General features: G+C 47.5%; 1 protein-coding gene across 1 annotated transcript in view; it reads left to right on the top strand.

Moving 5' to 3' along the window:
- Positions 1–24386, top strand: part of LOC147750922 (uncharacterized) — a 226309-nt gene that overhangs the window by 47114 nt on the left and 154809 nt on the right. The window lies entirely within an intron of this gene.

The raw sequence follows: 24386 nt of genomic DNA, 5'->3' as shown, positions 1-24386 counted from the left end.
GGATCCTCAGGAGTCAAAAGTTTGGGAACCACTGTCTATCTAATACAAACCTTTCCACTCCCATGCCATGCGACTCTCTCTGCCTGTCCATGCCACCAGTTTCCCTGGAAAGAACCTTCCCCTTCCTGGCCCAACAAGTATTATTTAAAATGGATGAGTTTATCTGAAATATTTGCTTTTTTGCAGTTTTACATAGCACCAACTCGACCTCAAGGTAGTGGAGCGCTTTATACGAGCACCAACCAGCCATATTACGTTAAGAACACATTCTGTTTTTTTAGGCACAGAGAGATTGTAATTTTCCAAGAATCTTAGGATGTTGAACCGACGCCAATAATTTTACCTAGTTCCCCAGTTCCAAAGTTAGCAGTTTTGGCAATAATATGATTTAAAAAAATAAATAAAACACATTACACCAGTATCTCAGGTGCCTTATCTTTTTTTTTTATTTTACTCTCCCCTTTGCTGCTTCCTTTTCCCGGTCTCGTGCTGCTGTCTTTCTAAGCGTCTCTACTACCATCTGCTGCCCACACTAAATCTCTGCTCACTTCCATCCACTCATATTTATATTAGCAGTTTTATGGAATTAGCTTTGTATGTAACTTTTCTTTTTCTGGATTTATTTTATGCACAATAACAAACACATATAAGCAACTGGTTGCCCCAGCCCTGTCAGTTTGTCATATATATTAGGTTCTCAAGAAATTTCTCTGGTGCTGTGACTACTGTTCCGTCCTTCAGAAGTGTGTAACCCCACCACCTCTGTCCGGTAATCGCCCCCCATATCACAAACCCTTTATTCTCCCAGCCATCTAAAAAACGTGCATTTAAGTCCAGTGTCTGGTGCCAACAATAACCACTTTCCTCAGCTGGAAAGCCTAGATCAATTCTTGCCATTTAAAAAACACTGACAAGCAACTTGTGTGTAAATGCACCAGTACTCTTTGAAATAAGAAGGACAATAGATGGTAGGCAGCAAAACATGTGGGAAAGGCACAATACCAGCATCGCCTGCTCAAAGAAGCAGCAAATAAATTGTAAAATCAACACATTCACTTATGGTGTGTGGGGTAATCATAAGTTTTCAGCGAGGTGTTGGAGCTAGCAACAAAACATTGTCAAAATGGATCTCACTTTGCCAATGATGTATATATTAAGACACACAGACACACACACACACTTTATGTTGCAATATGCAGTCTTTATTATCCAACCATTCACCCACTCATCCATCCATCCACCCACCCTCTATCCTTTCAGAACACACCTCTGCCCATCCGTCCACCCACCCATTAGCCTTCCAACAAACACCTCTGTCCATCCACCTCCCACTGTCCTTCAAACACCCAACATCCTGAATAGGGCCACCCAGGCACTATCCTTCCAACAATCCTCTACATCTGTCCGTCATGCATAACATGCAAATACAGATAGGTACCTAATAAATATTAAAACAAGTAACATGCATACACTATATTTGCCATATAATATACATTTAAATAACATATCAACTGTGTAACTAAACACACTCACACACAAGCAGGCACACACAGGCATCTAGTTATGTGTAGTGCATTTGTAAACCAGCAGTACAACCTTTTCAGGCTTTAACAACACCATATTGTAATGTTGATGTAAAATAAAATCAATATATCTTAATGACAGTGTATGTTGACATTAGCATATTTTGACTCATCCTATCTTGATAGTGGCATACCTTACTTAGTGTATCTTAACGTCAGCATATCTTAACATCACTATAAATTGGTGTCTACAAATCATAATATGGGATATTTATTCTGAGCAGCTCTCACCCCTATCTATCCACCATGCACCATTATTCCACTACACAAATCTACCCCACACCACAGAGTTCTACCACACACACCCACAATGAACAATTCCAATGTAAGTCGCAAGTCACACCACATAAATCCACTCGACTCCAAAACAAAATACATAGGTAAAAAGCATTCACATTTACAATGTCAATAGCTCTAACTCTCACAAATGCAAGACCTATTGTACCTACCTGTGCTGTACAAACCACACGTTATTTTTATTCTGGAAATCAGTATGTGTCTGGATTTTATTGGGGGGAGGAGGGGGCCACGCGGAGAGCACTCTGTAACTTTAACCCAATTCCGCACATCAAAAATAGCAGCAAGAGCACTTTTTCTTTTTTTGCCTGGTACTTAAACAACAAAGCGCTTTGCAGCACCTACTTCCTACTTCCTCCATCCCTCTCTCACGCCCTTCTCAGCTCTCCTCCTTCTCCTTGGTATCCAATGAAAGCATAGGGTTGTACAGCTCCGAAGGAGTCTCTCTCCTCAAACACGTCCTCAAGTTCATCTTTCATACCTATTCTATGTAAAACAGATGGAGTGCGGACATTTAAATTGAGTCAATCGATAATTCCTCATTCTAAATCCTCTACACAGTGCTGCAGCTGAATCTCTGGTCCTGCAGGTAATTCCCACATTTTAATTCCTCTAGGCAGCTGCTTCTCTGGTCTCATTGGTAATTCCTCATTCTAAGTCCTCTATACTGTGCTGCAGGTGTGTCTCTGTTCCCAGTGGTAATTCCTAATTATAAAGCCTCTAGGCGGTGCTGCTAGCTGCTTCCATTCAGCTTCTTCTCTGGTTCCATTGGTAATTCCTCATTCTAAGTCCTCGAGACAGTGCTGCAGCTGCTTATCTGGTCCAAGTGGTAGTTCCTCATTCTGAGTACTCTAGGCAGTGCTACAGCTCAACTCTACACATTTCAATTCCACACCACATAATTCAACAACAAACCACATAATTCAACACAACAACACAATTACACAACACACCAAATACATCCAATCTACACCACAGATTTCCACATCATGCCACTAAATTCAACCGCACTACATAATTAAACTCCAGTTCACACCACTGCACAACACAAAATACCAATCCACATGATTACACTCCATCACACACAATCACACTCCACATAATTCCAGTACACTATTTACCACATAATTACTATCCACATAATTCAATTGCGCACCATGCCACATAATTCCAAAACACAAATCCATACCACACAATTCCAAAAGTAACAATTCCAATACAACACACACACTTCCACTTCACACCACATACATTCACTCCACTCCACTTCAAAACACTTGGGTAATAGACCATTTTATTTACAATGCCAATAGCTCTAACTCTCACAAATCCCCCGGGTGGTGGGGGAGACAAAACATTTTCCTCACCCAGTACCACCTGACCTTGCTATGCCACTGCTTACATGCAGTTGCAATATTTCTGTTTTTTAAATTATTTTATTTTCAGTTTCATGATGCAGACGTTGTTGGTGGATGTGACTCAGTGTAGCACCACTACTTTTTAAAAATATTATCGCATCATTTCATATCTGCCTTCCGGGACCTAAATAAAGCACACAGGTCATCAATGGTATTATTTGTTTTGTTTTTGTAAATACTCCTTTAAAGTATCTTCCTCTTCCAAAAACTTTCATTGGTATTAGCATCGCCATCTGGTCAACAGCGGCTTAATCAGACAGCTACAGCCACACCCGATACGGGCCCTCAAGGAATTTGTTTTACAAGCTCCTAGGCAGGCCTTTCATCCTTTTCCGTGTCACCATCTTTTATTACGTAGGAATTAGCATCCTAAAGCTAATCATTATGTACTTTAAAAAAAATTCTATTTACCATTTTAAGATGTCGTTAAATCATTATGTACTTTTAGCCACGTGCTTTGACTAATTACACTTCCTTATCAAATCGTAAATTGTAAATTGTAAATTGTTGTGTCTTATAAAGCGCACTGCTACCCGGAGGCCTCGTAGCGCTATAGACCGCTGGGGAACCCGTCCTGGCTTTCCCTGTGAGATAGTCCCTCCTGGGGGTCTCCAAGGTGAAACCAGGCATCCCCGGCGTTTGTGTGGGGCCGTTGTGGAGATGAGGCAAGCTAATGCCCAGAGTTGCCGAGTGTGCTCCCTGGTCGGAGTAGGCACCGATGCGAGAATTATCAGTCCGCTGATCCTGGTCCAAGACCCTGCCGCGTCGGGAATCGAACCCTGGTCCCGGGCCGTTCTCTGCACTCGGGTCTGCCGCCTCTAACCAGTGAGCCACACCTCGGGGTTGAGTGTACTTTTGCAGGCAAAACACCAACAGACCACACAGAGCATTGTAACAACTGTAATAAAATTTATATATTTTATTTACGGTATTTGCTTTCTGTGCAAAACAACCTGATTCAACAACGACATTTCCCAATTTAAAATAAGATTCACATATCGGACTATATGTGTCTCACTTAAAACACCACACATCTTAGTGCCGCATTTGATACGGTCTCTCACCAGATTTTGATACAGAGGTTGAAGGAGGCTGGCATAATGGGCCGCGCCCTGGATTGGTTTATCTCCTTTCTTTTGGAGAGGTCCTTTCAGGTGTCAGCTTTCCCTTCGCCTCCAGATCCCATCCTATCAAAGAGGGAGTACCGCAGAGCTCGGCGTTGAGTCCAACGCTTTTCAACCTGTATGTTCAGCCCCTACTTGAGGTAGCCAAGAGGAGAGGGTTGACTATAGTGTCATATGCCGATGACACACAACTAGTTGTCGCCCTCTCCAATGAATGTTTGAATGACGCAGCAAAATTCCGGAGTGGTCTAGCGGACATCACAGGGTGGATGACGGCCCACTGTCTCCAGATCAATGCCAGCAAGTATGAGGTCTTGCTGTTTGGGAAAGACCGGGAGCTGTGGAGTGAACAGTGGTGGCCCACCACCTTGGGCCCCGCACCCACCCTTAAACAGGTGTTGAAGACCCTTGGGGTCTGGGTGGACTTGGCCTTGAGTTTTCAAACCCCGACTAAGAAGGTAGCTGCGACATGCTTTGGCATCCTGCGCAGGCTTAAACCCCTCCTGGGTTTTTCGACCCTTCCATCCGACAGATGATTGTCCAGGCATCCGTGCTGTCGAGACTGGACTATGCCAGCTCGCTATATTTGGGGGCCAACAAGATGGATATTGTGAGACTACAGAGTCCAAAATGTGGCCGCCAGAACTCTTCTAGGCCTGCCTCGCCGCTGCTCCACCTCCACTGCCATTTGTCAGCTTCACTGGGTGCCAGTGGCAAAACGGGTGGAGTTTAAGTCTCTCTGTTTGGCGTTAAGGATCCTGAACTCCCTGGCTACTGGCATTCTGGCTGACCTGCTCTCCGCCTACGCCCCCTCCCGTCACTTTCGTTCAGCAAGTCAACACCTTGCAGCTGTTCCCCGGGTTAGGAGTGCCCGCTGGTGGACGCTCTTTTCGCATTCTAGCAGCTAAGCTGTGGAATGCTCTTCCTGTCTACATCCAGAGTATAGACAACTACCTGACATTCAGGAAGGCCCTGAAAAGTCATCTTTTCCCAGCCCTCTAGGTGTGGTAGTTTCTCGGGCCTCTCTTTCTGCTTGTTTTGAAGGACTCTCTGATATTAGTTGCCTTTTATTGCTCTTAGCGCCCGGACGCCTCTTTTCTGGGGCAGCTGCTGCACTTTATAAATCAGCCTAACCTAACCTAACATAAACATAAAATAAACACTGCAGTGTTTGTAACGTGTGTATATTGCAACCAAACACAAATTTAAACTATGCGCACTTTCGCTCCTTCTCCATTCCGCTCCTCTTCCCTTCACATCTGTTTTACTCCCCTCTCTCCCATACAATCCTCTCCTTAGCTAGGACACATGTTACAGTGAAATGAACTGTAGCTCACACTTTTCTTTTCATGCCTTTCATTCCTTCTCTCCTCCACTTCTCTTCTAATCTCTCCCTAACATGTTTAAACAATTTGAGCATTTAAACTACTGCTTACTTTGAGCCAGGGTCCTTTGGTGCGCACCATAGCACTTTATTATTAACACCTACTCTTTGGCTGTTCTGTGTAACAGACGCATACTGGGTGTAACTGTGCACACACTTACATATTTAAACAATTTTATCATTTAAACTACTGCTCGATTTCAGCCAGGTATTCTTTTCCCATTTATTTTCTCCTTCACTCTTCCATTCCTTTCCTAATATCTCCCCACTCTCTCTCTCACTCCATCTATTTTTCTTCCTCTCACCCACTCTCTCCACACTTTCGGCCCATCTCCCATTCTCCTCCTCTTCCCTTCTCATCTGTTTTACCCCGTTCCTCTCTCATACACTCCCCTCCCTAGCTAGGACTAATGTTACAATAAAATTAAATGTACCTCACACTTCTCTTTTCTTACCTTTCATTTCTTCTCTCTCTCTACCACTTCTCTCATAATAACTCCCCTATTTCGTCTGCCTCTTGCCCATTTTACAACACTGCCTCTACTTTTCCCTTCCTCCTCCTCTTCTTCCCTTCTCATCTGTTTTACCCCTCCCTCTCTTATACCCTCCTCTCCCTACAACACATGTTATAGTGAAATTAACTGTATCTCACACTTTTCTTCATCTGTTTTATAATTATGATTTATGTTCTACTATATTGCTTTTCAATGTGGTGTATGTAATTAACATGCAGTTACATAATTTTGGCTTTCCAATCATTATGTACACCAAGGCCCAGGGTAGGAATTATAAGTTGTGGCCAATTTGGTTTCCCTGGTTAAATAGCACCACTTAACCCCTTGCGTGCTGTGGATAGCCCCCAGCGTCATGGTGGGCTTGTGCGGAGGACGGTCGGGGACCTTCCGAACCCCGCCCACTCTTTATTTTGCCTGCACAGCCAAAGATTCGGCCAGCGGGCAAGGGGTTAAAACCATAATATTTTTACTTACACACAAGGAAAAAACATATTTGCCTAATAACACATACTATTAGGCCAGGACAAAACTGCATTTTCATCCCCAAATCCAGATTCGGCACATTTCTTCCTTACATCTCATCCTCTCCACAATGGCCTTTGCATCTCCTATTCCGATCCTTCTTTCCAGCACATTCTTTTACCTATCTCACCGGCTCCCTTTCTCTTCTGCTCTTACCCCCTCACACTTTTATGTTCTTACCTTTTTCTCCTTCTATACTCCTCTCCTAATCTCTCCCTAATATAGGTAAAGAATTTGAGGATTTAAACTCTACTTACTTTGAGCCAGAGCCTTCCAGTGCGCACCAAAGCACATAATTATTAACACTTTCTCTTTGCCCTCACTTCCTCCATCTATTTCTCCACACCACTCAACTTTTCTACACACCACTCAGCTTTACTCTCCTCACAAGAACTTTACTCCACTCTACTCAGCTTTACTCCAATCCACTCTGCTTTACTACACTCCACTGCGAACAACAACATTCTGCTTTATTCCATGCCATTCTGCTTTACTCCGCATTACTTTCCTCCACTCAACTCTACTTTAATACACAACACCCACATGTACACCACGGCACCCCACTCAGCTTTACTCCACTCCACTCTACTCCACTCCACTCAACACCACTCCGCTTTACTACACACCACACTGCTTTACTCCAATCCATTCCACTCTGCTTTACTCCACTCCAATCTACTCTGCTTCACTCCACGCCACTCCCCGCGATGCCTCTCTGCTTTAGTCCACAACACTCTCCTTTACCCCACTCCACTCAGTGCAACTCTACATTAATCCACTTTACTTTACTCCCCTACACCTGCTTTCCTCCACTGCACTGCACTCAACTCTGCTTTACTCCACTCTACTCCACACCTCTCAGCTTTACTCCACACCACTCAGCATTACTCCACACCACTCAGCTTTACTCCACTCCATTCTGCTTTACTGTACTCCACACAACTCTACGCAGCTTTACTCCACCCCACTCTGATTACTCAACTCCACTCAATACCACTCTGCTTTACTCCTCACCACTCTGCTTTATTCCACTCAACTTCACTTTACGCCACTCCACCCTGCTTCACTCCACACCACTCTGCTTCACACCACACCATTCTGCTTTACTCCATGCCACTCTCCTTTACTGTATACCACTCTCCTTTACTCAAACCAATCTTCTTTACTCCATGCCATTTCACTCCACTCAATCCCCCCTCAGCTTTACTCCAAGCAACTTTACTTTACTCCACATCACTCTGCTTTCCTCCACACAACTCTACTTTACTCCACTCTGCTCAATACAACTCCGCTTTACTCCACTCTGCTTCACTCCATGCCTAGCTGCTTTACTCCATGCCACTCAACTTTACTCCACACCGCTGCTTTACTTTACGCCAATCGGCTTACTCTGCTCCAATCACTTTTACTCCACTCCACTCTGCTCCACTTCGCTTTACTCCACTCCTCTCTACTCTACTTTACTCCACTTCATTCAACACCATTCCGCTTTACTAATGCCACTCTGCTTTACTATGCTTTACTCCACTCAATAACACTCTGCTTAACCCCACAGCACTCTACTTTACTCCACGCCACTCTGCTTTACTTCAAGCCACTCTGCTTCACGCCACTTAGCTTTAATCAACTCCACGACACTCCACCCACTGCACTCCACACCACTGCACTGCATGCAACTACAGCCCAAGACAAACTCACTCCACTCTACAAAACGGCACTCCACTCTATGCTACACCACTCCATACAACTTAGCTCTACGCAATACCACCACACGCAACACCACTCACTACAAAACCAATCCTTGCAACGCCACTCTACTCTATGCCACACTACTCTATGCCACTTCACTCTATGCCACTCAACGCAGCATCACTCTATGCCACTTCACACGATGCCACTTCACACAACTACCCTCCACTATATGCAGTTCCGTCCCACTCTACACAACTGCACTCCACTCTGTACCACACCACTCCACACAGCGTCAAACAATGCAGCGCCACCCACACAATTCCACTTCTTGTAATACCACTCCACTTTACATAACACCACTCCATGCAACCCCACTCCTCTCCACACAGTACTGGATCACCTAAAAGAACGCCATCAAAGAATACCACCAGCTCATCAGATCCATCAAAAGGACTTTCATGCAGAGCAAAATCCTAGCCACCACCAGCAACCCAAAGGAACTCTTCAGCATCATACAGGAGGAGATTCCACCGTAACCACACCACCGAGATTGCCCTCCTCGCCACCACAAACGACATCTGCACCATCCTCGACCAAGGTCACATGCAGCCCTCATCCTACTAGACCTCTCCGCAGCCTTCAAAACCATCTCCCACTGCACTCTCACCGCAAGACTCCACAATGCTGGCATACAGGGAACTGCCCTCAACTGGCTCCTCTCCTTCTTCACCGGCAGAACCCAAAGAATCAGACTCCTGCCCTTCCTCTCCGAACCCACAGAGATTAACTGCGGTGAACCCCAAGGATCGTTGCTAAGCCCCATGCTCTTCAACATGTACATGGCCCCCCTCGCCGCCATCGTCAGACAGCATGGACTCAGCATAGTATCCTAAGCTGATGACATCCAACTCATCCTCTCCCTCACAAAGGAACTTGACACCACCAGACTCAGTTTCCAGGAAAGAATAAAAGACGTTGCATCCTGGATGAGCAGCAGCTGTCTGAAGCTCAACTCGGAGAAGACAGAAGTTCTCGTCCTCTGGCCCACCTCCTCTGCATGGGACAACACCTGGTGGCCCACCGCCCTCGGCAACCCCCCCACTCCCACGGACCATGCATGGAACCTCCGCATCATACTCAACTCCACCCTCACCATGACCGACAGATAATGCCGTCACCTCCACCTGCTTCAACACCCTCCTCATCCTTCAGAAGACCTTCAAATGGATCCCCCTTAATCCAGAAAGACCGTCACCCACGCACTCCTAACTAGCAGACTAGTCTACGGAAACGTCCTCTATTCTGGAATCAACAGATCCCTGCTCCGCAAACTCCAGACCATCCAGAACACCGCGGCCAAACTCGTCCTCGGCATTCCATGCCATGAACACATCACCCAACAACTGCAAGACCTCCACTGGCGTCCCGTCGAGAAGAGGCTAACCTTTAAGCTACTCACTCACACCTACAAATACCTCCACAAGACTGGACCCAAATACCTCAACAAAAGATTCTCCTTCCACGTACCTAAGAGAAACCTACACTCCACCGACCTCGCCGAACCCCTGTGCATCCGCAGAGCCAGAGCGGGTGGAAGAGTCTTCTCCTACATCGAGGCAAAAACCTAGAACAAGCTTGTGATCAACATCAGACACTCCCCCACTCTGCACGCTTTCAGGAAGAGCCTCAAGACCTGGCTCTTCGGCCGACTTGGAGCTGCAACCCCCTCCCCCAGCGCCTTGAGACCCTCATGGGTGAGTAGTTCACCTCACAATTCCCTGATTGATTGATTTACTCTGCTCTATGCAACACCCCTCCAACCAACTGCGCTCCACACAGTACTACACAACTGCACTCCACTTTACGCCACTCCACTCAAAGCCACACCACTCTACTCAGTGCCACTCCACATAACACCACTCAATACAACACAAATTCATACAACCACACAACATAATTACAATCCACATAATACCACTTAACACCACATAATTCTACTACACCTAATTGCACACTTCTCAATACCATATAAATACAACCCACATAAACCCACTCTATACTACATAACAATCTACATAAAAACACTTCACGCCATGCCACATAATTCCACTCAAAATAATTTCACTCTATACCAAACGATTCCATGCCACACTATTCAACTTCACAGAAATCCATTCCACACCACTAACCAGTTCGCTGCTGCCGTCGGCCGTTGGACGTCGCGCAAGCTACCTCCCTGGTGCTGCACACGGCCGACGCGGCCGCACCCGTTTGTTCGAAAGTTCAGCACTGGCGCTGAACGTTCGAAGCAGGAAACGGGTTAATAAACGAAATTCCACCCCACAACACAAGTCTACTACACACCACATATATAAAATGTACAACACATAATTGAACATCATACCATAAAACACAACAGCATACCATATAACTAAACTCCATTAGATAGCACTCCTCAACACAAAATGCCATTCATCCTAATTACACTCCATTACACACAATCACACTCCACATAATTCAAATACACTCAAAAACATAATTAATATCCACATAATAGAAATGCACACCATACTACTCAATTCCACTTCACAAATCTACTCTAATACCACACAATTCTATGCCACACAATGCCACAACTACATTCCAAACCTGCACACATAATTCCACTACATAATACATACATCCACTCCAATCCATAACATATAGGTAATAAGCATTTACATTTTCAATGCCAATAGCTTTAACTCTCTTTATTTTTTTAACAGCCAAACACACAGAACTAGAGCTTAACTCCTACCTATTTCTTCTTTATCATCTCCAAACAGGTAAATGTATCCACACAATTCCACACCACACAATTCGATTCCACACATTTTGCAATCCACACCACATAATTCAACACCAAACCACTTAATACAGCTCCACAACACAATTACACACTACATACGTCTAATCCACGCCACACAATTCCACATCAAGCCACAAATTTAACAGCACACCATATTATTAAACTCCACTACATACCACTCCACAACACAAAAAATACCATTCCACATAATTACACTCCATAACACGCAATCCCACTACACATAATTCCACAACACTCAATACCACAAATTTACTGTCATTGGACAACTAACTAATCTAATCCAACACACATAATTCCAGTACACACCACATACATACATTCCATAACACATACATAAAAACATTGCCATGTAGAATGCCAATAGCTCTAACTCAAACAAATGTGAGACCTATTGCATTTTCAATGCTTATTAGTATATGCTCTGGACAGAAGGATAAATGCCAAACATGACTGACTACCTCTCTCTCGGGCCCAATGGCGCATTCTAGAAATGCAGACCATAGTTTGATCGCCTGAATTAAAAATGAATTGAGCCCTAATTATTGTGCAATAATTGGATATTTTAACATTCTGACTCAAGTAAAAATGCAATAAATTCAAACAGATGATATATGAAAAGTAAAACTACCGTACCTCTTTTCTGTTTTTGGATCCGGATGTCTAGGTTTTAAAAGTCAACAAGTAAGTTCCGAATAAACGTTATTTCTCGTTGGCTGTTACTTCATGGCCATCTTAAGGATTTGGGCATCATATCTTTGTAAATTCTCCAGGTGCCAACTAATTGTTGAGAGATTGCACAAGGGAAGGGCATGAGATGGTTATATATGGACGGAATAGTCAAGACTACTTAAGCCATATTTATTCAATAAGGGTTTAAGCCAGTTCATACTTTATGAAAATAGGAGAGGGCAAAAGAATAGAAAGCGTTTGGGGGTCTGGTCTTGAATTATAAAGTATGCATTGTTTGATTCCGTTAAAATCTTACAAGGAGCAGTGAGATCAAAAAGACAAGAAAACTCATTCATGCATCTTAAAAACCTTACGATAAGCAATAAAACTCAAACATGTGAATTATTAAAATCAGTTAGGAATAATAACAAGTGTACTGAAAGTATGAGTAACTTGCATTAGAATATTATTTTCACGAGTACAGATCCAAATCTGGCAGGCTCCTATGTGTAATTAAGCTGACATGTGTAACTTCCACAACAAAAATAAAGAAAGTGCATTAGAAAATTGTTGTGATGAATAAAAGCCCAAATTTAGCAAACTCTATGAGTATAACTTCCACAACTAAATTCTCAAAGTGCGTGTGCAAATTTATTCAACTAATCTCAAGATCAAGCTAACAATAGACAAGCAGCAGAAGGGCTTAGGAGAAAGAGAAAGTGCATTTATAATGTTAGCAGGAGCGGCTGGTGACAGGGAAAAGTGACAGGGCAGGGCAGCGTGGGCAGCTTGGGGACATACCACAACAGCACACAAGCAAAGAAGCATTTGCAATGCAATCGGTCTCGCATTATGAAAGTTTGAGCTATTGGTATTGTAAATGACCAATTTTTTATTTGTGTTGGTTTTGAAAATAGTGAAATTACTAGATTTGTCATTTACAATGCCAATAGTTTTAACTTTCGCAAATGTGACTCCTATAGCATTTGTAATGCAATATGTGTTGTATTTACGTGACTTAGATGTATTGATATTACAAATAACAATGGCTTTAAACATTTTTTAATAATGAATACTTAAATAAAAGCTATTGTAATTTATAATGGCAATAGGTTAAACTTTTGAAAATAACTTTTGTGAAGATTATGTTCGGTGTATTTAATTGTGACGAAAATCCAAGAACAGAAGTGAAATATTAACATCTTTTTGTGACATTTGTAATAAAGCTTGAAACACTGAGAGAACATTTTTGAACCAGTTGTTGTTGAACGGTTGCACAGATTGATGCTTTGGAGGTGCTGAGTGATGTTGTGGTGGCGACGAGTGATGCTGTGGTGTCCCTGAGTGATGCTGTGGGGATGCGCTAGATCGATAGATAGATAGATAGATAGATAGAGTGAGGGCGATAGAGGGAGGGAGGGCGACAGATAGAGGGAGGGAGGGCAATAGATAGAGGGAGGGCGATAGATAGAGGGAGGGCGATAGATAGATTGAGGGAGGGCGATAGATAGATTGAGGGAGGGCGAAAGATAGATAGAGTGAGGGCGATAGATAAATAGACAGATAGAGTCAGGGCGATCGCTAGATAGATAGATAGATAGATAGATAGATAGATAGATAGATAGATAGATAGATAGATAGATAGATAGATAGATAGATAGATAGATAGATAGATAGAGTGATGGCATTAGATAGAGTGGGTGCGATAGAGTGAGGGCGATAGATATAGTGAGGGCAATAGATAGATAGAGTGAGGGCAATAGATATAGTGAGGGCAATAGATAGATAGAGTGAGGGCAATAGATCGATAGAGTGAGGGCGATAGATAGAGTGAGGGCGATAGATAGATAGATAGATAGATAGAGTGAGGGCGATAGATAGATGGAGTGAGGGAGATAGATAGATAGATAGATTGAAAGATAGATAGATAGATAGATAGATAGATAGATAGATAGATAGATAGATAGATAGATAGATAGATAGATAGATAGATAGATAGATAGATAGATAGATAGAGTGAGAGCGATAGATAGATGGAGTGAGGGAGATAGATAGATAGATAGATTGAAAGATAGATAGATAGATAGATAGATAGATAGATAGATAGATAGATAGATAGATAGATAGATAGACAGATAGAATGAGGGCGATAGATAGAGTGAGGGTGACAGATAGATAGAGTGAGGGCGATAGATAGAGCGAGGGCGACAGATAGATAGAGTGAGGTCGACAGATAGATAGAGTGAGGGCGATAGATAGAGTGAGGGTGATAGATAGATAGAGTGAGGTGGCCTCATGGTGGACGTGGTGGTGGCCGTGGTGGACATGGTGGTGGTGGACGTGGTAGTGGTGGACGTGGTAGTGGTGGACGTGGTGGTGGTGGACGTGGTGGTGGTAGACAGTGGTGATGGATGTGGTGGACGTGGTGGTGGTGGAAGTGGTGGTGGTGGACGTGATGGTGGTGGACGTGGTAGTGGTGGACGTCGTGGTGGTGGATGTGGTGGTGGTGGATGTAGTGTTGGATGTGGTGGTGGATGTGGTGGTGGTAGTGGATGTGGTGGTGGTGGAGGTAGATGTGGTGATGGTGGATGTGGTTGTTGGTGGTGGTGGATGTGGTGGTGTGGAGGTGGGTGTGGTGGTGGACGTGGTGGCGGTGGACGTAGTGGTGGTGGATGTGGTGGATGTGGTGGTGGAGGTGGTGGTGGTGGTGGAGGTGGTTGTGGAGGTGATGATTGTGGACGTGGTGGTGGTGGTGGTGGTGGATGTGGTGGTGGTGGACGTGATGGACATGGTGGTGGTGGCTGTGGTGGTGGAGGAGGTAGTGGTGGACATGGTGGTGGTGGACATGGTGGTGGACATGGTGGTGGTGGACGTGGTAGTGGTGAATGTGGTGGTGGTAGATGTGGTGGTGGATGTGGTGGTGGTGGATGTGGTGGTGGTGGGTGTGGTGTTGGATGTGGTGGTGGTGGTAGTTGTGGTGGACATGGTGGTAGTCGTGGATGTGGTGGTGGTGGACGTGGTGGTGGTGGGTGTGGGGGTGGATGTGGTGGTGTTGGTGGTGGACGTGGTGGTGGTGGACGCGGTGGTGGTGGATGGGGTGGTGATGGTGGGTGTGGTGGTGGTGGGTGTGGTGGTAGTAGAGGTGGGTGTGGTGGTGGTGGACATGGTGGTGGACATGGTGTTGATGGACGTAGTGGTGGCTGATGTAGTGGTGGTGGATGTGGTGGTGGTGGATGTGGTAGTGGTGGTAGTTGTGGTGGACATGGTTGTGGGTGACGTGGTGGTGGTGGACATGGTGGTGGTGGACGTAGTGGTGGTGGACATGGTGGTGGTGGATGTAGTGGTGGTGGATGTGGTGGTGGTGGAGGTGGTGGTGGTGGAGGAGGTGATTGTGGACGTGGTCGTGGTGGTGGTGGACATGGTGGTGGTGGAGGTGGTGGTGGGTGTGGTGGTGGATGTGGTGGTGTTGGTGGTGGACATGGTGTTGGTGGTGGACATGGTGTTGGTGGTGGACGCTGTGGTGGTGGATATGGTGGTGGACGTGGTGGTGGTGGTGGTGGATGTGGTGGTGGTGGACGTGGTGGTGGTGGATGTAGTGGTGGATGTGGTGGTGGTGGTGGATGTGGTGCACGTGGTGGATGTAGTGGTGGACTTGGTGGTGGACTTGCTGGTTCACGTGGTGGTGGTAGTGGATGTGGTGGTGGTGGAGGTAGGCATGGTGGTGGTGGTGGATGTGGTAGTGGCCTTCTGGTGGATGTTGTGGTGGCTGGGGTGGTGGTGGTGGACATGGTGGTGCTGGACATGGTGGTGGTGGACATTGTGGTGGATGTGGTGGTTGTGGACATGGTGGTGATGGACGTGGTGGTGGTGGACATGGTGGTGGTGGACATGGTGGACATGCTGATGGTGGATGTGGGTGTGGTGGTGGACGTGGTAGTGGTGGAGGTGGGTGTGGTGGTGGACGTGGTGGTGGTGGACATGCTGGTGATGGACGCAGTGGTGGTGGACATGGTGGTGGTGGACGTAGTGGTGGTGGATGTGGTGGTGGTGGTGGTCGTGGACATGGTGGTGGATTTGGTGGTGGTGGTGGTAGTGATGGTGGTGGAGGTGGGTGTGGTGGTGGTGGAAGTGGTGGTGGCGGTGGTGGACATGGTGGTGGTGGACGTGGTGGTGGTGGACGTAGTGGTGGTGGATGTAGTGGTGGTGGATGTGGTGGTGGTGGATGTGGTGGTGGTGGCGGCGGAGGTGGTGGTGCTGGAGGTGGTGATTGTGGTGGTGGTGGAGGTGGTGATTGTGGTGGTGGTGGGTGTGGTGGTGGATGTGGTGGTGTTGGTGGTGGACATGGACGTGGTGGACGCGGTGGTGGTGGACGCAGTGGTGGTGGATGTGGTGGTGGTGGACATGGTGGTGGTGGACATGGTGGTGGTGGACGTGGTGGTGGTGGATGTGGTGGTGGTGGAAGTGGTGGTGGTGGACGTGGTGGTGGACGTGGTGGTGGTGGATGTAGTGGTGGTGGATGTAGTGGTGGTGGATGTGGTGGTGGTGGATGTGGTGGTGGTGGACGTCTTGGTGGTGGTGGACGTCTTGGTGGTGGTGGTGGACATGGTGGTGGTGGATGTGGTGGTGGTAGTGGTGGTGGACATGGTGGTGGTGGTGATGGGTGGTGGATGTATTGGTAGACGTGGTGGTGGTGGACGCAGTGGTGGTGGATGTGGACGTAGTGGTGGTGGATGTGGTGGTGGTGGACGTCTTGGTGGTGGTCGTGGACATGGTGGAGGTGGATGTGGTGGTGGTGGATGTGGTGGTGGTGGTAGTGGTGGTGGTCATGGTGGTGGTGATGGGTGGTGGATGTGGTGGTGGACGAGGTGTTGGACGTGGTGGTGGACGTGGTGGTGGTGGACATGGTGGTGGTGGACATGGTGGTGGACATGGTGGTGGTGGACGCAGTGGTGGTGGATGTGGTTGTGGATGTGATGGTGGTGGACGTGGTGGTGGTGGACGTGGTGGTGGTGGACGTAGTGGTGGTGGATGTGGTGGTGGTGGACGTGGTGGTGGTGGACGTGGTGGTGGTGGGCATGAACATGGTGGTGGTGGATGTGGTGGTGGTGGATGTGGTGGTGGTGGTGGTAGTGGTGGTGGACATGGTGGTGGGTGGTGGACGTGGTGGTGGACGTGGTGGTGGTCGACATGGTGGTGGTGGACGTAGTGGTGATGTATGTAGTGATTGTGGAAATGAGAGTGATGATGCAGTCAACCATTAGTGAGCAATGGGCGGGTTGTAAGACCCATGTATGCTAACAAAATGTCTCATAAGCAACTGCAAATGCGCCGTCTCAGGAGAGACCTAAAATACAATTTTCTAAACGTAAGCACAGGTAGGATAAGGTAACCCAATATAAATAATGTTACAGAAGCTGTTCTCCTTTGAGGGACCAACATGAGAAGAACAAGCATTGGCAAAGCCAATCGGCCATACATTCAGATTACTTGCTTTTTTTTGGTACTAGCTTTACCAACGCTTGTAGAATTGTGAAGCAAACACTAACAAAGCCAGTTGTGCTGTATGGCCATCTTGAAAATGCTATTTGATATACTTTCAACAAGGTCACCACACTGCATCTATACAGTAAACACAATAAGACTCACAACTTGGAATGGTATAAAAATAAGTATACAAAGTAACATGTCAAGATGGCTGCCATGTTGCATCTAGATACAAAGTGGTTGCCTTTGGGAATGGTATAACAAACTTATTTTGCATACATATTGTTATACCTTTACAAGTTGGCTCCCATTTTGAGTCTACACACAACAAGTTTGCCATTTTCGAAGTACACAGAATGAAATACGAAATGGCCACCCACCGCTACCGGTTTTACCAAAGCCGATGCAATTCTACAAGCATCGGAAAGAAAATAGCAGCAGCGGGAAGAAGGCATTTACTGTGACTGGTGTGCTGTCCGAATGGGGTGTTTCTGTGCGTTTACTGGTCTGATGTAACAATGGAAAGGTATGGTATTTTGTTTTAGTATAATATAACAATGTGATGTGGCAGCGTTATGGCTGGTTTTCAGTTAGAATGGAATGTTCCTGTACTGCTGCGGATCTGCTGTAAGTAACAATGTGTTGTGTCTGTACTGAAAGGGATATTTTAGTACCGTTTGTACGACATACCAGGGGGCTGTTTCTGTACAGCTACTGGCCTGCTGAACATTGTGTTGTGTCTTTACTGAGACTGCTCTGGTTTCAGACGGGACCTTACAGTACTGCAGCTGGCTTATGTAACAATGAACGTTTCTGTTCCGATACTACTGTGCTGCACATTGGAATGCTTCTCTGTGTTACTTTTCTGTGACAACGATAATCAGATAATGCAACGAGACAAAACTTCCACAAAAACCAGAAGTAACTCATGAGCCCCCACATAAGGTAAACTAGATAAGGGTCATTCTGTAATTTTTCATAGACGAGAAGACGTTTAAAACAAGTAGATAAAAGAGCAAAAAAAATCTTAATGCCGTTTCTCAGCAGATTGCTCGAGCGTCACGTAATCTTCTAGGGTGCAGCCTTGAAGAGGGCAGGCTAGCATAGTTGGCATGCCATACAAACAAGTAGATCAAAAAGCGGGGGGAGGGGAGGGAACGAGCATATCGGGAGTAGATAAAGACAAATGTTGGTGTGCTAAGCTTGGTGTGCGAGGTTTCCTTTCAAGTCGGGTGGGGGGGGCAGGGGAGCAGGGGATCAAGCGAGGGGGAATGAAGGAGGGTGTGTGAGTGAGAAGTGAGGCCAAGCGCACGCTGACGAAGCCTCACGCTTGATTACCTCACATGCATTGGGGACAATCCTCGCTTGGTCAAGAGTTTGTTTCAACTACTATATGTTCGAGCTATTAATCCCTGCGGTATGTAATAGCTCGACCTAAAAATGACCCTGCTTTCTCCGAGGCATTTCTGCCTCGCTTCGGAGAAACGTGGTTGTGTCACTTTTGCCTCATGTAATGTAACGTTTGCTTTTGTAATGTGTTCACTTGTACTGTTCTCATGTATCATTACTGTTCCTATTATGAAGCGCTCTGACACCTTCGGGTAACATAACCCATCGCTCTAGTATAATCAGCGCACCCAAGATAACCGTATATCCGCTTCTCCCCTTCTTTTATGGGAAAACGTGTGGGTTTTTTATTACTGGCACTGAAAAAAACATGCTGTGGAGATGGCAACCCGATTTCCACCCCAGAAGAAGCAAGACACACGTGATGATTAACCCGTACGTGGGTGGGGACGGTTTTTAAATTACAATCCACACTCATGGACTGAAAGATGAAAAGGGACGAGGCGCAATGCATCGCCTTCACAATCGTCCGGAGGATTAATAGATGAAAAGCATGCTATCTTTGAATGTCCCTACATCCGAGCAGAGTGAAAGTTATACTTTTTTCAATGTAAATGACAATTGTTTTGGGCTATGTGCAGCACAATGCAGGGCACCAGGTTTTAAATTCCTCCGCACTAGTAATTACACTCTCCAGAGAGTGGATGGTGGGGGGGCAGGGCAGCGGGCGGCGGGGAGTACATGCCACGGGTAAGGTTAACTGAGTGGGTGGCATAGCAAGCGCTAAACAGGGCAGAGGCCGAAGGAAAAGGGGAAGTTGGTCAGGCACTGGCTGCAGAGGATAGTGGGAGCTGCTGGCGTCCTTGGTTAGCTTGCGCGGGGCCGGAAATTAGGGTCCAAGAGTGGTCTGGTCATCACGGAGCTGCACATGGTGCTCCACCCCCGGGGTCGCCAGGATGCCAGGGGGGCGGAAAGGTCTCGCAATGGAAGGTGACAGAGGCTTATTAATGAGTGGCAGGAGAAGGCGGCGTCTTGCGGGACAGTGGAGCGCGTCAGAATGTGGCAGGGTTGCCAGGGTGCTCACTCTGGGCAACGTGAACAACGGCAGGGGGATGAGGGCAAATACAGGGAGGCAGGGTGTGAAATTTGGGGATGGGGACACACGTGAAGGCTTGTCATGAGGAGGTTGCATTGTGGTCAATGAGGGGGAGCATGAGCGGCCGTTGGACGGGGGGGCTTTCTCGGGATCGGGAGTGGGGAAGCTTGTGACACCTGGGTGTAAGGTCCTGGGTGTAAGGTGCTGGATGCAAGTGGGCTGTCCTTTTGCAGCATGTTGGAGGCGAGGATTGTGCGGTGTGCTGGCTCCTAATCGTGCGACTAACGCTTCGTGCAACTGAGGGGGGGGGGAGTGGGGGCAGTGCGGGGGCGGTCGCGGTGGAGCTCGGTTTCCTGCTAGATAAGTGAAAGAAACATGGCCCCAGGGCTGCAAGAATGGTTTTATCACCCCCATCGGCCCCCTTTCTTGTCTGTCTCCCTTTCACCCCATGCTGCCACACCATTAGCTAAGAAGCAAAGGACAACTGACCACAAGTGGGAGCTGGCGGGGGGGGGTGATTGATTCTGGAGGAAGGCTGGCTGCGGGGCGCGGGGGCGACTCAAGGACAATAAGGGGGGGAGGGGTGAAGTTGCTTTTAAGTTGGGCATGCTGGACACGGAGGGAGCCAAAGTCCCGTTTCCAGACAAAGTCATCGAGAAGACCGTCAACAAGGAGCTGGCCGCCTTCCTCGAGACGAACGGATCCCTCGACCCCTCACAGTCTGGCTTCCGAGCCAACCACAGCACCGAGACCGCCCTCATCGCGGCCACCGATGACATCCGAGCCCTGATGGACAACGGAGAAACAGCGGCCCTCATCCTCCTAGACCTCTCCGCGGCCTTCGACACTGTCTGCCACCGCACCCTAGTGCAGCGCCTCAGCAACGTCGGAATCCAGGAGAGGGCACTGGAGTGGATCATCTCCTTCCTCGACGGAAGAACACAGAGAGTCGACTACCACCGTACAAGTCAGAGGCCACCGAAGTCATCTGCGGCGTCCCTCAAGGATCCTCGCTGAGCCCCACCCTCTTCAACGTCTACATGAGCCCCCTCGCGGCCATCGCACGCCAGCACAACCTCAACATCATCTCCTACGCCGACGACACCCAGCTGATCCTCTCCCTGACCAACGACCCCGCCGCCGCCTGAGCCGATCTTCACGAAGGGATGAAACATGTAGCCGAGTGGATGACGACCAGCCGCTTGAAACTGAACTCAGACAAGACGGAGGTCCTCATCCTGGGCTCCTCGCCCTCCGCCTGGGACGACTCCTGGTGGCCCCCCGCCCTGGGCACCGCACCCAAACCGACAGACCACGCACGGAACCTGGGCGTCATCCTGGACTCCTCCCTCTCCATGACCAGACAAGTCAACGCCGTCTCCTCGTCGTGCTTCAACATCCTGCGCATGTTACGGAAGATCTTCCGGTGGATCCCCACCGAGACCAGGAAGACGGTCACCCAGGCCCTCGTCACCAGCCGACTGGACTACGGCAACGCCCTCTACGCCGGAACCACCGCCAAGCTCCAGAAGAGACTCCAGCGGATCCAGAACACCTCAGCCAGACTCATCCTCGACATCCCACGACACAGCCACATCTCCGGACATCTGAGAGACCTGCATTGGCTCCCCGTCAACAAAAGATTCACCTTCCGTCTCCTCACCCACGCACACAAAGCCCTACACGATCAAGGCCCGAGCTACCTCAACAACCGCATCAACTTCTACGCTCCCAAACGCCATCTCCGATCAGCCAGTCACGCCCTCGACGCCGTCCCCCGCATCTGAAGAACGACAACAGGAGGAAGGTCCTTCTCCTACCTGGCCGCCAAGACCTGGAACTCCCTCCCGACCGACCTGCGCCTGACCCAAGACCACCTCTCCTTCAGGAAGAAGCTCAAGACCTGGCTGTTCGAGCAGTAGCAGCACCCCCTCCCCCCCACCCCCCCCAAGCGCCTTGAGACCCTCCAGGTAAGTAGTGCGCTCTATAAATGTCTTTGATTGATTGATTGATTGATTGATTGAGGGAGGCAGGTTTGCAGGAGAGGTGTGGGGAGATGCGCATCGGTCTGCCGGGGGCGTTCAAGGGTTGGGGGCTCTGTTTCGGAGGGAGGTCTGGTTAGGGGACAAAAGGTGGTGTGGTGCGGGCGGTCGTCTATGCAAAGGGGACAATTACGAAGAGATATTGCAGGCTTGACAAAAACATATCGGGTGGATGGCACTCGTGGCTGGACCAGCACCAAAGGGCATAATGCAGGAATTAGGCGTAGTTTGTGCGATACAGAACTAGTGGGCCACGAAGGGCTCCCAGCAGAGTGCAAGTGAGACAGTTCACCTTGCTGAGACTGTAGGACAATAACAGAGCTACGGATGCAGAGGACATCATTGGGTGTTGTCTCCGGGAAATTGTACTGGGTTTGGGCTGGGGGGGGGGGGAATGGCAGGGTGCAACAAGCTTAAAAGGGGTGGGAGACAGAAAGGGCGCCAAAGGGAGTGGGGGGATGGGTCACAAACTCAAACAAGTATTGGATGTGCACAAGTGATGAGCATGACATTGACTTGACACTTTTATCAAATAAAATTAATACCCCACTCTAGACAAAGAAAACAAAATAATCGAGACAAGATCCCCCCGATAGCCACTAGCCAGTGGGGAATCACCTACAGTCTTTAGGCCGGATTTCCAACACCTTTTCAGTGTTCGGACCTGGCTCACACATGGAGAAAGTGTGAAACTGAGCGCAAAACTGGCAGGTGACTCACGCTAGCAGAAAGGCAGCCAAGCCTGCAATAGATTCACACTAGCAGAAATACAAGTCAAGAATGCAAAGGATTCCTCGTTTGTAACTGTTGACTGTGGGTGCCAGACTCGTGAACAGTGCGTGCAACCAAAACACCCACCATCTTCTTACACTGTGCAGGTTTGCAAACAGTTTACTGGCCTTGCCTAAATTTTCTACACTTGTGATTCTAGAATGACACAGACATAACTGCTGTGCAGAAAGGTAGGACACTGCAGTGCACATATGCACAGTGATCCTGACCCTAGGCTTGTGAATTCTGCACACTGCAAGAAAACTCCACTAATATACATTTAGTAAGAGCAGGCACATACCGAGAAAATGGGTCACTTTTTCATATCTATCTATGCCCAAAAAGGTTCCCCCCCCCTCCCTCCGTGTGCAGTCTTAAATCTACAAATGCAGATCATATGTCAGCTAGTCTCGTGCAGATTTATGTGTTAAGAAACTCTATAAACTAGTGCTGGGCCACTTGAGTTATACGGAAGGAAGGGACCAAGTTGTGCAGCAGAGTTGAATAAATTATGCGGCAAGAAAATGCGTGGATAATACCGCATAATTTGTGATAATGTCACTTAATTATTTAGTTGTTTGTACACATGTTAACAATATCTGGGAAGATGTTTCACCTCATTCTTACCTGTTTACCTACATATTCTAGTAATAACCAACTGAAAGGTGACCAGTCACCCTTTGAAACAAGGCAGCGCTGGGAGGGGGGCTGGGCACGAAGGAAGGAGAAATGTGAGTCACGGCGGCCGTGAAGTGTGAAGCAGATCCCTTTGAAGCTCTCGGAGGCAGGAGCAAATGGTAAGGGGAGGAGAAATGCTGCTGGAAGGCTCGGGCAAGACAGTAAACAGCAGGGATGTAATTAGGGGGGAGGAGAAGTCGCGCTGGGGTTAATGCCTGAGGCCAAATCCGGATCGTAAAAGTCAGCTTTGTGGATGGACGGCATTAGGTCTCTCTACGAGACCTAAAAATGAAAGACTTAACATGCCGCCCGCTGCATCTGCGCTCTTCTGCAGCACAGGCTGAGGATCCCAGACACCTCTACAGCCAATCCAGACGTTGCTCTCATGCTGCTGGCAGCATAAGCAAGCGCCGGGATTTGCTTGAACGGCCTGGATTTGCACTTCCACGGGGACTGGGAATCGGTGCCTGCTGTCTCCAACTGAGCAAAGCAGCTCGGATTAGAGACATCTCAGTGCACATGCCGGTTTGGCCGACCTAGGACTGCCGGCCAAACCAACATGCAACAATACCCACCACTCCTCCTATGCTGTCATCACAATACCCCCCCCCCCCCCCCGATTCGGCCCAATCAAGTAATAATACAAAATAAAAATTATAATAAACCTGTGTTATTATTATTTTATTTTACAAGTTTTGCATTTGTGCTGGCAGGGATGCTACGTTCCTCCGCCATAACGGAGGGGCTGCAGCTGAAGGTTAGTGAAAGAAACACAAGACGGTTTTGGCCCCATCGTACAAGAAACATTAGTATGATAAAATCAAACAGCATTCTCTATGGAAATGTGCTGGCATATATGACTTCCACAACTAAATTTTCAAAGTGGAGGTGCAAA

This window comes from Lissotriton vulgaris, chromosome 1_1 (assembly GCF_964263255.1).
Source record: "Lissotriton vulgaris chromosome 1_1, aLisVul1.2, whole genome shotgun sequence".
Lineage (NCBI taxonomy): Eukaryota > Metazoa > Chordata > Amphibia > Caudata > Salamandridae > Lissotriton > Lissotriton vulgaris.
Note: the sequence above shows the minus strand (reverse complement) of the source record. Positions and strands in the feature narration are given on the sequence as shown.